General features: G+C 42.0%; 1 protein-coding gene across 12 annotated transcripts in view; it reads left to right on the forward strand.

Annotated features, from left to right (window-relative positions):
- Positions 1 to 16,295, forward strand: part of ATXN1 (ataxin 1) — a 360,243-nt gene that overhangs the window by 50,140 nt on the left and 293,808 nt on the right. For 2 of the 12 annotated variants that reach the window (XM_053246297.1, XM_053246308.1), the window contains exon 3: positions 4,005 to 4,193. The exons of the other annotated variants lie outside the window; for them this stretch is intronic. The gene's annotated coding sequence lies outside the window, so the exon portion shown is untranslated. The remainder of the gene's footprint in view (positions 1 to 4,004; positions 4,194 to 16,295) is intronic. 12 annotated transcript variants of the gene reach the window in all.

Raw genomic sequence — 16,295 nt, forward strand, 5'->3', positions numbered from 1 at the left:
TACAAATCTGTTTGTACTTCTGTGTACTGTTAATGCCTGAGTGAATTTGCTGTGTTGGTAAAAAGGAGCACAATGATTGTATTTGATGTGTACATTACAGCTTTGGAAATCTGCCCAATCTGATGATAGGACCATAGTGTTGAAAATACATGTTCTTTGAAGAGTAAATTAGGCAAATCGAGGTATTCTCTTAACCATTTAGACAGCTTGATACTGCAACAGTATGTTTCTTTTCTCTCTCTCTCTCTCTCTCTCTCTCTCTCTCTCTCTCTCTCTCTCTCTCAAAATAAATCACCCTGACATCCGGTCTGATGCTGTGTTTTCTTAATGAACTAAGTTGTGCTAGTGCTGAAACTGAAAACTAGCCAATTGCCAGGGCTGGATGGCATCCATCCAAGAGTCCTCAAAGAACTCAAATGTTAAATTGCCGACCTCCTTGCTAAAATATATAACTTATCCCTGCAATCAGGCTCTGTCCTGGAGGAGTGGAAAGTAGCCAAAGTAACACCGATTCTCAAAAAGGGATCCAGGGGTGATCCAGGAAATTACAGGCTGGTTAGCTTAACGTCTGTTCCAGGCAAACTGATGGAAAGCATCCTCAAGGATAAAATTGTAAAGCACATAGAAGAACAGGCCCTTCTGGGAGAGAACCAGCATGGCTTCTGCAAAGGGAAATCTTGCCTCACCAACCTTTTGGAGTTCTTTGAGAATGTAAACAAGTGTGTGGATCAAGGTGATCCAGTTGACATAGTATATCTGGACTTCCAAAAAGCTTTTGACAAAGTTCCTCATCAAAGACTTGTGAGGAAACTTAGCGGTCATGGGTTAAGGGGATTGCTAACTGGCTGAAAGATAGGAAACGGAGGGCAGGTATAAATGGAGAGTTTTCTCAATAAGGAGTGTTTTCGAAGTAAGAAGTGGGGTCCCCCAGTGATCTGTACTGGGTACGGTGCTTTTTAATTTATTCATACGTGATCTAGAAGTAAGCAGCGAGATAGCCGAATTTTCAGATGATACCAAACTCTTTCGGGTAGTGAAATCCAAAACAGATTGTGAGCAGCTCCAAAAGGGTCTCTCCAAACTGGGCGAGTAGGCGAGAAAATGGGAAATGTGCTTCAAAGTTGGCAAGTGTAAAGTGATGCATATTGGGATGAAAAACCCCAACTTTAAGTATACGCTGATGGGATCTGAGCTTTTGGTGACTGACCAATAGAGGGATCTTGGGGTCATGGTGGGCAGATCATTGAAAGTGTCGACTCAATGTGCAGCAGCTGTGAAAAAGGCCAATTCCATGCTAGGGATCATTAGGAAGGGGATTGAAAATAAAACGGCTAATATTATAATGCCCTTATACAAAACTATGGTGTAGCCACACCTGGAGTACTGTGTACGATTCTGGTCACCACATCTAAAAAAGGACATTGTGGAACTGGAAAAGGTGCAGAAGAGGGCAACCAAGATGATCAAGGGCCTAGAGCACCTTTCTTATGAGGCAAGACTACAACACTGGGGCTATTTAGTTTAGTAAAAGATGACTGCAGGGAGACATGATAGAGGTCTATAAAATCATGCATGGTGTGGAGAAAGTGGATAGAGAGAAATTCCTCTTCCTCTCACATGACACTAGAACCCGGGGTCATCCCATGAAATTGATTGCCAGGAAATCTAGGACTAAGAAATGGAAGTACTTTTTCACACAACGCATAATCAACTTGTGGAATTCTCTGCCACAAGGTGTGGTGAGAACCAACAACCTGGATGGCTTTAAGAGGGGTTTGGATAACTTCATGGAGGAGAGGTCTATTTACGGCTACTATTCGGAGGGCTAAAGGCCACCTCCAGGCTCAAAGGCAGGATGTCTCTGAGTACCTGTTGCAGGGGAGTAACAGCAGGAGAGTGGCATGTCCTCAACTCCTGCCTGTAGGCTTCCAGCAGCATCTGGTGGTCCCGTGTGTGAAACAGGGTGCTGGACTAGATGGGCCTTGGGCCTGGTCCAGCAGGGCTGTTCTTATGTTCTTGTGTTCTTATGTGCAAGATGGTCATATAGCTGTGCAAATTTGCAGGGATATTAGAAGTTGCACACTTGTGCTCTTGCACAGAAGTTCCCTGCAAAACCTGTGAGGAAGAGGTTTCATAGCAGGAATCATACTGCTGTGTTGTGCAAGCATAAGTGTATTTGCACTAGCACAACACTAGGCTAGAATGCAAACTTCTGATGTAGCTCATCTAGCTAGAGCAATATGTTTTTGCAAACACAAAGTTAATCTGGATGTCGGCCCCTGTGGTTACTTTTCAGTGTCATTTTCTTATATGTAACCTTTCTTTTTAAGGCACACTTGTGGTCAGACTTAGATAAGCTTTTGAAGCAGTTTCTGCTTTAACTAGTGTTTAGATATAAACCTTAGGGCACCTGGGTCCCTTCACAAGAAAGCTTTGTCATAGGAGGTTTGGAGGGAAAAGCCACGCTGTGGTCTCTGTTTCCTGCAAAAAATTATTATGGAAACACAACCTTAGATAAAAGATGAGAACCATGTTTGACTTGCTCATACACGTTATGTTGTTGTGTTATTAAGGAAAAAGTAAAGTGTGCCATCAAGTCATTTTTGACTCCTGGCACCCACAGAGCCCTGTGGTTTTCTTTGGTAGAATACAGGAGGAGTTTACCATTGCCTTCTCCTGTGCAGTATGAGATGATGCCTTCAGCAACTTCCTATATCACTGCTGCCCAATATAGGTGTTTCCATAGTTTGGGAAACATACCAGTGGGGATTTGAGCCAGCAACCTTTTGCTTGTTAGTCAAGCATTTCCCCACTGTGCCACTTAAGACATCTGTTAAGGAAAAAGAGACAGTTTATTCACAGATACTTTCACCATTTCAGGGTACTGAAAGCTGTTCTGGCACAACAACTGGCAATAGTTTGTTTTTCAAGGCCTGGCTAAATTATTAGCTCTCCTTACAAAGCAAGTGGGTTCTCTGCTTGTGAGAATTGTATCACTGTACATCACTTTTCTAATGGAGCCATTTCAGAAATGATGTTTTCCTATTCGGAGATAATCTCCATGTAGGAAAGGGCATGTACACTGTTACCTAAGGAATGCAATGCAAGTGTTTAATTTACTGCATGCGAATAGATTGGGAAGCCTTCAGGCGGAAATTTTATGTTGGTGAAATTTGTTAGAGGATTGTCTAATTCTTCAATCACTTCAAATATAGTCAAGTCCTGTGACTTCTTGTAAAACTTAAGGCCATTCTTGCTCTGCTTTTAGTCTTACTAAGAGAATGAAGCAGATTCAGCATATTGTTGATAATGTACCCCTCCCCCCCCCGCATGATTTGTGGCTGAATATTAGTATCTTCATTTATCAGGACATCTGTGACTTGTATTACAGTTTTACTCGCATATAGAGAATTTGAATTTTTTCCTCAGAGCTCACAGAACTGTTTTATTAACCTGTGTTTTAATTTAACATCAGTGCACTTATTGACATGAATTTCTTGCCTTCTGCTGTTTATCATGGAGGAAGAATACGAGATCTTATTGACCCAGTAAAATTAGGGCATAAATCACTACCTCTTTATTTTTCTGCTATATGCAGATACACTACCCCTGTGGGGTTTTTCCGTTATGGAAATACTGATGAGGTATAGCAAAAATGCAATACATTCAGTGGAGCTCTGGTGCAGAGTAATGTTCTGCATTTTCTGGAAAATGCAAAATGAGGGCGATTTTTACATTTTGGAATTCTTTGTATTTGTTAGTCTGACCAAAAATTGGACTTTTAAGCAATAGGAATAGAGAAAAATAATGATAGTCTCTTATGGCTGGGCTTTTCTGCCAGTTTTGCCTCTTTATCCTTGCTGTATTGCCCATTAGATTAGCAATAGTGAAGTTGTGGCAATAGTGTGAGGAATAGGCAATCTAGTCATGCTCACATCTTTCTTTTATTTATGTCTGTACACATATATGATAGAGTTTAACGGTTTTTTGTTAAACAATAATAGATAATCTGAACAGAAAGGTGAAGATGGCAAACAACGTGATTGGACAGAGAATTAATTGTCCTGGATTTGGAACAATATTCTGTTGCTGCCTTTATCTTAAAAAAACGACAACCCTTGATCCTCTTTGCAAAACACACTGTACCTGTTGCCCTCCCCCGCCCTACCAGCTGTACCAGCCAACTTCTGCAGGTGAGTTTGCAGAGAGCATCACATGCAGTTATGACAGTAGATATTCTACACATTAGATATTCTATACGGAACAGAATATCTTCAGCCCCTCCTTCAAACCATGCACAGGGAAATATTAAAAGATGGCAGCCATTCTTCCTCAGGTTCCTACCTTCCTAAATAAGTGTGAGAAGCTGGCGGGTTTCAGATGCAGTAATCGACTTGATCATGGCACACTTTACCTTTACTTTAATCCTCACAAATTGAGTTCTCAGCTGGTTGGCGAAGGAAGGTCCACTCTCTCCTTCCCTGGAATGTTTTTGAAACCTGTCCTGCAGTTTTGAAAGCTAGAACCTGTTGGCTTCATTCTCTTCCCCACCCCGGCCTCCCAATTCTCCTCCTCAACATTACTCTCTGATCCTATATACTTTGGCAGGTATTTTTCCAGCTATCAGATAAATTTAGATTTTAAAAAATATCCTTTCAGTACTTTCATTTTGACTTGCCATTTAATACTGAAACTGTCATATGACAGTGAGTGAAAAACTGGCAAGCACTACTCTAGCCAAATAATCTCTTGCCACTTGAGCTCTGTGGGGAGAGCTCTAGGAAGGACTACACTTCCTAGCACTCTGTGCACACCTTCCGAGGGGCTCAAGAGGGCTCTGGTTTCCCTTAAAGGAGTCCCACCAGCTCTGGGCAAAGTGCAGTACGGCACAGTGGTAACAGTCATCTCTACAAAGTGCCAAGGGGACTCTGCATATTATCCAACTTTATCTGCACATGCCTAATAAACAGTTGGGTAGGGACCTGCTCTTAAGGTTGTTGGGGGTCACTGCTGGCCCATGGATCTTACCACAAAGAACATTGCAGTAGGCCAAAGATCAGAGAAGCTGAGTAGCCAGAGAATACAGAAACACTTGACCAGGACCAAAGAGACATTGAAACTGAGGTAAGGACTGCCTTAAACAAAACCTTCTCATACTCTTTGTGCTGCAAGGGTTGCCAATTTGTGATCCAACAGGGCAGGGCTTGCCCACCAGGGCCTAGAGACTCGAAAGCCTGCTGCAACATATTGAGCCTCAGCCTAGATAGAACATGACACACATGAAGTCATATCTACAAACTCCATTCATCTGTTTCTAATTTACAGTTTATTTCCTAGTAAGATTGGACTGTTATTCCCAAAGAACAGTGGAGCTAACAGATCTAATCTGGTTTCATGAGTTTGGATTTACAGATTAATTCACAAAGCCTCCGTGGTTGATTTGAAGTTAGTATCAATCTCATAAACAAGTCTGTATTTTGTATAGATGATAATAACACAGTTCTGCAAATGTTTATAGTAAATAAGACCCTTTATAGCCATGGTTCTGTGGAAGCTGCTTCCTTTGATGTGATATGTGTGTAGCCATAAATGTGTGAAACCACACCAGGGAGGGAGGTCTAATTTGAGTGAGTCTTGCACACCTGATTTTTGCCATCTCTCCTGGTAGAGTGATGCTTGGGTGGGAACAGTTATATGAGTCATGCACACACCATAGCCATGTGAAGCAGCACCACGAGGAGGTGGCTCCCATATGACTTGGAGATGGGAAATAGAGCCAAGTCCCATTGAAATGAAAGGGGTTGGGGTTAAGAATTTGACAGTACACTTTGGTTATATTGCTCTCAGCAGGAGTTAATCACAAATATTTTTTCTGGAGTCACATAGCAATGAACTCTTGCAGTATAAGAGTAAATGTGAGTGATACTGATGCCTCAAAGCAGCAATGCACTGTGTCAGTATCAACATAAATAGCTGACTTTTTAATATTTCCTTTTGTTCTGCTTTTGATATATTTCAATAAGGAACTTTCTTACTGGAATAGTTCAGACGACTATTGCTATAAAAGTTTTCAATAGAAATATTGATCACAGGTGTGTGCTGAAATTATGTACTTGCTGACTTCGCAATAAGACAAGCATGTTAAAGTAAGCAATTTTAGAAAATGTTGGCAGTGTGTGCTTCATTGCATCATCTTGTATGCAGAGGTGCACTTAGGTAATTTTGGAGCCTGGACCTAAAGGCCTTTGGAGCCCCCCCTCCCGCTGCAATTTAAGCCTCATCCCCTTACACACATACAACAAACACAGTATTTTTAACATGTGGATGGAGTATATTTATGCAAATATGCAGTAGAAGAAACATTCCTACTTGCAACTTAACATATTCCCATCCCACATTTTTCTTTCCACACTCCCCCCTCTGTTTCTAAAGCACCCAGCACAGGTCATAATCACACTCGGCCACCCAGCACAGCGCAGGCTAGCAGCAACCACATCACCTGGAACAGTCTAAAGAGGATTTGGGGGGCCCCAGGGGGTGTGGAGGCCCTGCACTTTGGCCCCGGGCCGAAGGGGTAAGAGCGCCACTGTATGTATGAGTGGAGTTGGGAGGTCTGGGTGAAGCTAGTTGTGGCTTCCAGTATCTTTATTGTACCCACAGTTCTAGTTCAGGGGTTCCCAATCATGAGTCTACAGATGTTGTTGGACTACAAGTCCCACCACTCCGAGCTATAATGGCCCAAAGCCATAGTGGCTGGATATGATGGGCATTGTAGTCCAAAAACATCTGGGGAGCCCTGTTGTAGACATTCATTAAAGGAAGTAGATATGGACACACATCAAAACCAGATGCTTAGTAAGATCGTGGTATATACATTTTCATCCTCACAGGACCCCTTTTCTAATGGATAGAGATTCTATGAAATATTGACCCACTTCTGTTGAACAACTGCTTATATTCACTAGCTAGTTGTTAGTCTGCTGAGTGGTTGTCTATTTTATCTGACAGTTATTGAAAAAACCTATATCCCAGCCAATAAACATGAACAAGATGTGCACCTCTGACAATATTACATATTTACACATTTCTGAGTGAAAAGTTAGGGATTATATGAATCACTTCTCCACATTTATCAAGGAACATATGTTTTCATGGATTGACCCAGAGTAGCTCCATGTTTACAGGGAAAACAGGGGAACTTGGATTAATTATATTGGCATCGGAAGACAACCTGAACTGGGCTCTCATGTAAAGTGTATGGTCCTGATCAGCTACAAGTTCTGCTTTAAATAAAGCAATAATGGTTGTCATTTACTGTAGTGTGCTTTTTAACATGTTCAAGTCTTTGCAGATTCCAAACACCATCATGATAATATGTCAATTTCTTGAGAGATAAAAATATTTGTCAAAGTTTTTCATATGTGTAACTTGCACAGATGGCCATTTCCCACACCCACAGCCCAACATACACATTTGACATTGCCTTTTATACTGTTATGAGCTTTGGGCTTAATTTTTGTTCATGGCCTATCACTATGGTTTTGTCTGAAGACCATACCTGATCAGAGTTCTGGGATCTGATAAAGGAATGCTGATATTCCCTAACAGCTGAGGAGGAAGACCAGTTCATGGTTCTTAATGTGGTCTAATGGTTGGGAGATGGCTCTGGAATATTCTGGAATGTGGGGAAGCAAAAAAAAAAAAGTGATTAATCTTCCCTCCATTCTCAGCCAAGGGGTGGGTGGTCAGTGTAAAGAAAAGGCAGCTTCTGAGGGAGACAGACACTCAATGGAGAAGCAACATTCTGAGAAAATCCTGAAAGCTGATGAGAAGCATCTTAAGTACAGAGGCCCCCAGTTAAGCAGATCTGGGGATCTGATGTAATCTATTGCTTCCTTCCACCTGATGCCCAATATGTATATTTTTAAATAAACCAAATATTACAAAGACACAACAAGCTTCCAGTGTTCTCCTCCAAAGGAAGCCAGACCTGGGTAGTGCTGTCCCTGGAACTTCTTACTGCTCTGGGAGATAGGGAGTCTTTCAGAGGGTATAGCCTTGAGGCTTTTTTGAGCTGTGTGAAGGAATGTGAAATTGAATAAGCTGAACACAGAAAGAGCTTCTGGATTACTAGTGCCTTTACATGTTAATGATGAGAAGATATACCGAGAAATCCCATATATTCCCAGTTAAGCAAAAAAGGGTTAAATTGGTGTAATTCATAAGGCCAACTACAGATATTAAAAGGAAGGTTTGTGTGGTGTATTCTGATCACTGTTGATTCTGTTAAACCAGGGCTGCACAACTTTGGCCCTCCTGCAGATGCTGAACTACAATTCCTTATCATTCCTTATCTATTGGTAAGTGTGGTTGGGGTTGGGAGTTTTTGTAGTCCAAAAACAGTTGGAAGGCTGTTCACATCTTCTGTGTGGGGAATGGGTGGGATAGGATAGAGTGAGACATAGCAGTAATTTGTGTCTAGTAAATTTTGTTAAAGAAGCCGTGCTGTGAATTGGTAAATAATAAATTTTCTCAGTATTTGTAGAAAAAGGAATTTATTAGCCTTCAATCACGATGAAAAGAGCTAGGATGAGAAATTTCTTCATTGCTCTCATAAACACTGTCACCTTTCTTTCCTAATGTATGTAATGTCCCTAAGAAAAGCATGCCTTTTTTCCTTGAGATTTGATCTGGGCTTTTGTGTGATCAACTAAGGCCAAATTCAGCTCATGAGCTTATCCCACTGCTTTTAGCAGATTTGCCGTGAAGCTTCATTTTGTTTTATGTGCTCCATTGTCACTATTTGCATAAAGCTGCATTTTGATGAACAAGAACCATGTGTAAGGAAGGAAAGTACAACTTCTTTTCTCAGTTTGCCTGCCTGTTAATCTGTTAGAACAAATGTTGCTTTTTTGCAGTGTGTTAAGCCCTTCAGCTTTTTCTTCCTGGGCACACCTACCAAAATTTTAATCTATAAATAAGGAGGTTTGTAGAAGAAAAATAAGACACACCTTCTAACTCCACTGCAATATTTTGGAACAGAGTGTTTATTTTGGCAGAAATGATGGGGGAAATAGAATAATAATTTAAAAAACCCAACTATAATAGAGGGTGCTTCTCCTAAACGGGGGAGGTTGATCATTAGCACAGACCAAGCAATTTTGCTTATACTTAGAGCTGTCTGTGCATCTGGCTTAAAAGGGATCTGAAAGACAATGATACAAATCTATCTATGTTTTTGGAGAGGAGAGCTGGTCTTGTGGTAGCAAGCATGACTTGTCCCCTTAGCTAAGCAGGGTCTGCCCTGGTTGCATATGAATGGGAGACTATAAGAGTGAGCACTGTAAGGCATTCCCCTCGGGATGGAGCCGCTCTGGGAAGAGCAGAAGGTTTCAAATTCCCTCCATGGCTTCTCCAAGATAGGGCTGAGAGAGATTCCTTCCTGCAACCTTGGAGAAGCCGCTGCCAGTCTGTGAAGACAGTACTGAGCTAGATAGACCTATGGTCTGACTCAGAATATGGCAGCTTTCTATGTTCACCAAATGGAATTTTTGGTTCTGTGATTACTTCCTGAAATATTGAAGAGCACTAGACTGAGCAACTTTCTGTCCCCCAGGGCTAATTGCTACCTCTTGGTTTTAAAATCAGTTTTTCTTCTGTTAGCTACAGAGGCCTACTGCAGTCATTAATTTATGCATGCATGTATGTATGCATGTTTATTTATTTAAAATATTTATACCCTGCCTTTTGGTTCAATTTAAGAGACCTTCAAGGCAGCTTACAATAATTTAACTACAGTCACAACATAAATACAATACATAACAGTCAGCAAAGCCAAATACAAAACACTACCAGCCTCCAGAGGAAGTAAAGGACAATGGAACAGATAGAGTTTGGACCACTGTCCTGAACACCATCAGCGAAAGGGCAAACCAGGGAGGGAATTCCACAATCCAGGTACCACCAATACATTTACCCTGTCATGTTCCCTGGCCAGTTGAGCATCTGTTAGCCATGGGATGCAGAGCAAGGCCTCAGATAATTGGCAGGCAGACTCATGTGGGTGGGAAAAGGTGGTCCTTCAAAATCCTGATTCCAGGCAGACTACGGCTATAAAGTTGCCATCTCTTATCCATGGCAATGAGATTGGGAATGAATTGTGAATTTGGGTGTTTCCTCATCCTTACTGCTCTCTCTCTTCTCTTGTCTGTATTACCCTGGAGTTACATAGTGGGGCTTAGCCAGAGTGAACAGAAGATCCTTTTCTTACTCTTGGTATAGAAAATTATAAGAGGTGGTCTGAAAGCTATAATAAATTGTTCAGGGCTGTAGCTATGACTGAGAAAACAAAAAGAGTAACCAATACAAAACTCTGTATTACAGTTTTGTAGATATCTGAATAGAATTCCTTTTACTGAGTTGCCCAGATTTCCCTCCTTTGTTCTGTGGATCATTCAAGAAAAATGCTGGCTTTTGTGTGCCTGCCTTTATGGAAGTTTCTCTGACAGAAGGAAATGAAAACTACCTTTTGATAAAGAAAAGTCACTTGAGTTTTTGTTTCTTGATTATTTTGTTTCATTTATACTGTATCTTTTTGTAAAGCTGAAAATGCACTGAAGACATTTGTGTTTTTTAAAACTATCTCAATTTTACTGTGGGTGCCAAGGTCTTAGGAGTTTAGTTTATGGTGCAGAGCTTTTAAGGAGCAAATCACATCTCTAGATCATTCTAGTTGATATTTGGGAGTGGGGATGCCAACTGGCTGTTAGCCAGTAGTAGGCATCTTTCTTTACCATGAATCCCACCTCCAACTTGGGCTGTGAATTTGTTTACCTGCGTGTTTTCCAGATTATGAGATTTGCACTGGTTAATGTGTTCCAAAGTGCAACAGTATTAGGCAGCGGCTGGAAACTGTGAGCACAGCATGTTCCAATGCGTTTTTCAATGCATTGTTATAGGGTTGTGGCCGTTCAAATTGCCTATTGCTGCAGTGGGTTTTCCGGGCAGGAGGTGTCCATATTCCACCAGAATCGCATTTACTGCCCTGCCTCCTCCATTTTGGGCTAGTGAGGTCATAGAGTGGGAATGACATGATGAGTTTTTTTAAAAAATTATTTTTCTCTAGGTGCTTTTGCACAAAATCACCACTAGGAGGGAGCACCATGGCGCAAACTACAATCCCTTGATTGCCTCTGTATTAAAGAAATAGAAAGGGATTGTGCAAGTGCGCAAGAACCTGAGCAATTTTTTTAAAAAATTCATATACGGAGAGGCGCTTTAGATATTAAGAAATCCTTGAACTGTGGAATGAGTGCTTGTCAGGATTCCACCCTGATGATCCTCTCAATTCTAGAGAGGTGATTTGTTTTTATTGTTCTATGACAGTTTAGTCTTCAGGTTCTGAGAATTCATTCAGCTTTTACTTTCTCTCACTGCCACCATATAAATTCTTGTTACCCTGCTCTCGGTACTCAATGCCTTTGGCTGTGTAGCCTTGTGAGCGCAGGATAGGCATATATGTTCAGGTATAAAATGAAAACAAGAATAGGTTTATTATTTACTGATTAGAATAAAGATCTCTGCAAAGCAGGGCAGACAAGCTTCTCTACAAAGTTACTAGGTACATTAGAGAGCCAGCGTGGTGTAGTGGCTAGAGTGCTGGACTAGGACCAGGGAGACCCAAGTTCAAATCCCCATTCAGCCATGAAAACTAGCTGGGTGACTCTGGGCCAATCACTTCTCTCTCAGCCTAACCTACTTCACAGGGTTGTTGTGAGAAGAAACCAAAGTATGTAGTACACTACTCTGGGCTCCTTGGAGGAAGAGCGGGATATAAAATGTTTTTGTTTTTTTTTTAAAGCTGCTCTGGATAAAATGTAATCTATAGGGAGATGAGATAACCGGGAGGGAGGTGATTAAACTTGGGTTTGTAAACTTAGTGAATTCCTCCAGGCCTTCTTGTCTGCTACGAGGAGCTGCCCAGAACACTGCTGGTTCTCCAGCCTCCACACCTTCACCCTTCAAGTTCCACACAACCCCCCTGAACAATCTCTCCTGTTCAGAACACACACATCCAAACTCTCAACCCCCAGCTCAAAAACACCTCCTACTCCCACACAACTAAATCCAACACTCTTCCCCCCCCCCCCCCCCGCTCTGTCTCCACTGCCTTTCTTAAATCCCTCCCCCTCTGAACCTTCTGTGCCTGGTTACTAGGGTAACTCTCACACACTCACTCACCAACTCCTACATACGTCTCATGACAGCCCACCACACCACATAGCATGGAGAACAGTTTGCAGGCTTGCTGGTAAATTATTCAGTTCACTGGGCTTCCTTGCAGTAAAGCGGGGTGGGGTGGCGGGGGGAGTCCGTTGCCTTGCAGTAAGCAAATATTAAAGATTAAACCGCCAGTCAGCCACTTAGCTGGATTGCACAGAAGTAAATGATTCAGTTAAATGGGCTCCTTCTTAAGTGACCAGATCCGTGCTTGCCCCAAAAGCAGAATGCAAAAGGAAGCAACAGTGGAAGAAGAGGTGCCGTCGCGGCACCATGCAAAAGTCGGGCTGGGAAGGCAGGCAGGCCAGTGAAGGTGAGAGCGAGCTGGGAGCTGTTTTGCTGGCTAGTCGCTACCCCCCTTCCCGCCACCTCTGATCCCCTCCCTCCTTTGGGCATTGCAAGATGGCCGTTGCCGTTGCACTGCTTCCTCCCTTGGCTGACCTCACCGGCTGCCCATGCCGCCACCGCTCCTCTGGCCCCTTCACTACAGCGAATGAGCAGAAAAGATTTTAAAAAAATTTTCAGGCACGGAAAGGGGCTTTCATGAACGGAGAGTGGCTCTAGTTAAAAATCAACAAATTGTCACGCTGTGATTTGAACCATCCACACCACCCTACTTTGCAATGCACAAACAATGGGGCAAGCCTCCTAAAACAGAAAAATACAGCTATATCCCTGCAAAACAACGTTATAGGGCTTAAACAAAGCAATAAAATCCAGAACTGGGCATCAGAAATATGAATGGTACCCTGCTGATAGCATAGTGACCGCGATGTTGAAACACAGGCAATACGGAGGGGCACTTATTTATTATTTATTCAGTACATTTATAAACCGCCCCATCCAGAGGCTCTGGGCAGTGATCAGACATGTTACCAACCTTACTTAGCAGACTTAGCAGACATGTTACGAACCTGTTGCAGTAATCTGGAAAATGCCCTGGAGTACTTTCTCCCTAGACTTCTAAATTTCTCCCATCCAATTTGAATTGTGCCAGTCTGACTTTTGCTGGCTTCCACAGTACCAGTTTTTCAAAATCAGTCAAAAGAATTGAGTATTTGACAAAATAATGAGGAAGATTTAACGGTGTTTTTACAAAACAATGGACAGGTCTGAGTTGTTTAATCAAGAGACATGCTGCATCTCCTATAACTTATCACCCCTTATATGCTAATGATTGTGGTTTACACAGGTCTCTCTTTGCTCACTGAATTGCCTTTACAGTCATGGCCTACACTAGCATTTGGCCTTGGCAAATGAAAACAAGCTTCAGTTTAGACTCTTCTTTCAGATCCTTGAACTTTTTAGTCCTGCAGCTGTGATTCTTTATTTCAAAGCTCTGCACTGCAGGCTAAGTTCACAAGACCTTGGCACCCACATTGAAGTTGTTGTTTACATAGCACCATCCATGTGCATAGTGCTGTACAAAGATTAAGAGGGCGGACCCTGCCCTCAGGAGTTTATAATCTAGATATCAACATAGGGGAAACAACAGAAGGAGGAAAGGGAAGTGGAAGCAGGGAAAGGAGGAGGATATAGCTGTTTCAGTTACATGTACTTGAGCTTCATTACAGAGCTTAATTAGAGAATGGTGACTAAGGCATTGTGCCAAAGGCTTCAAAGGAAAAGTGGGTTTTAAGAAGGAATTTGAAAGAAATAAGAAGAGGCATTGCGGTGTACCAGGAGTCAGTTCCAAACATAAGAGGCATCAAGGGAGAAAGAGTGAAGAAGATAGTTGAGAAAGCAGGAGACATTTGGACAGTTGAAGGTGGTAGAATTGGAGGTCATGGGCAGGAGTGTAATGGGATATGAGATCTAGGAGGTTGGGAGGAGTAGGCCATAGAGGGCTTTGAAAGTAAAGGACAGGAAGCATGTGCTTGATCTGGGAGCAGACAGAAAATCAGTGAAGGGATTATTTAAGGAAGAGAGAAGTGTTTGGAGCAATTAGAAAGGTGAATGGTTTTAGCAGCAGGGTGCTGCGTAGAGTTGAGGGAACCAAGATGTGACACTAGAAGAACTATGAGCAGAAGGTTGCAGTCGTACAGGTGAGAAAAGACCAGGACCTGAATTAGAGTTTTTGCCAAGGAAGTAGAAAGGAAGGGCCATATTCTAGAAGAGAAGCAGCACAATTTGATGATAGACTGAATATGAGTAATAGAGAGGAGTCAAAGAAAAAGCAAAGGCTTCACTCTGGTCCTGTACAACAAATTGGATGGTGAAATTGTCAGTGTGCAAGGAGAAGAGGGCATGAAAGGAAAGGTTAGTTCAAGTTTGGTCCAGATTTTATTTACTGCATTTTCAGCTTTATAGAAAGATACAGCAAAAGGATAAATAAATGAACAGCTGAAGAGGGAAGATGTTATTGGGAAACATGACCTCTTTGAAGAGAAAAAAAATAGCATGGAATGAAACAAACAAGTGGCTAGGATTATTTGATTCTTAAACGTTATCAGAGTCATGGTCAACCATTAATACAGACTGTCTATTCAGTGCACAGACATGAATGCAAATCTTGAAGGCTTCTACTGCATATTTATATTGTCAACACAAAAGAATGGGAACAAGAGGTCCAGGTTTTGAGGAAAGCACTGCTTGTTTTGTGTCACATTTTCAAGAGTTTACCACAAGCTATGAAACAGCTTCACTTTAAACATCTGCCAACAAGTGACTTCATTGAGAGCAGTAGTTTGATTCAGGATAGCATATACATCACTCCATTCTTGTGTTGCTGTTTTAAATGTTTAAGCATCAAATTTATTAGTATTGTGACTGTTTAAGAATTTATCCAGAATAACGCCTCTCGTTCTCCCTATCTTCCCCCATATTCATTTCGTGCTCCGCCCCCCAGCCCCATTTCATGCTCCCTTGGTGGCCAGGCAGCCGGGCAGCTGCTTCTCCTCCCTCGGCGGCTGGGCTGCCACTTCTCCTCCCCAGCTCCTCCCCGCTTCTCCTCCCTGGCCGTTCTCCTGGCCAGCAGTTTCTTTCTCCCCGTCGCTAATGAGCAGCTCGCTTGCGAACTCTTGCAAGAGCTGCCACACATGGGATTAGTGACGGTTATGTTTAGGACAATTATAGATAGATGGAGTCTGCTTTTGAAAATTGTTGCTCCTACCTCCTGCTTATTACTTAAACCTCTCATTGGGGTCAATGAAACCTTCCCCTCATTGATAACTAGGTGTAACCCCCTCCTCTTAAGCAGCAGACGGGTTCAATCTTACTGGACAGTGGAACTCCCACCTGTGGCCGCACAATTCCCTAAACCAACTTTTGAAATGAATGCAGTAACAAATAAAATGATTGAAGTTAAATATTTTCTTTCATCAGAACACAATTTTAAAGCAGATTAAATTTACAACATAAACAGTACTTCATAAACAGTAATCTTGCTTCAATGATACCAAAGCCCTTAATTATACAAAAGTAATAAGAAAATACTCAATTATCTTCAGCACCCTTGAGGAAGCACATAGCAATGTCCATACTACACATATATGTAATCTTGGAGGTAGAAAGAGAGAGAAACAAGTTGTTCTAGTAAGGACAACTGTACCTACAACTGTACCCGATTTGGTTCATATTGGTCCAGGCATTGCGAAGTTGATATGGGGGACACACACACAGAATGCCAGATGAACTCTTAAGCCTACTGGAAAGTAGACTAAAAACATAGAAAGAATCCTCTTGCCCTTGGCCAAGATCATATGGTGAATGCAACTTGCTTGAAGGGTAATGAAGATACCACTTGATTACAGTCCCTGTATAAAATAGAGACATGCTCATAAAATGAACTATTTTCAGGCTTTCTTCTGCATCTGATCTGGGATAGCTCCGTTCTTTGCTTGTTTCTGTAACAAGTTCCCAGAAGTTTCTGAAGACCCTGCAGAACATGCTCCATGTGTTAGTTAAGGAAAGGGGGAGGGAAACTCATTACACCCTTTATTTACCAGATTAAGAATGGATTTTCTGACTTTATTCCCTACCATTGTTGTTAATAAGGCTGGTAGCAATAACATGGG

The sequence above is a fragment of the Hemicordylus capensis genome, chromosome 4, assembly GCF_027244095.1.
Source record: "Hemicordylus capensis ecotype Gifberg chromosome 4, rHemCap1.1.pri, whole genome shotgun sequence".
Classification (NCBI taxonomy): domain Eukaryota; kingdom Metazoa; phylum Chordata; class Lepidosauria; order Squamata; family Cordylidae; genus Hemicordylus; species Hemicordylus capensis.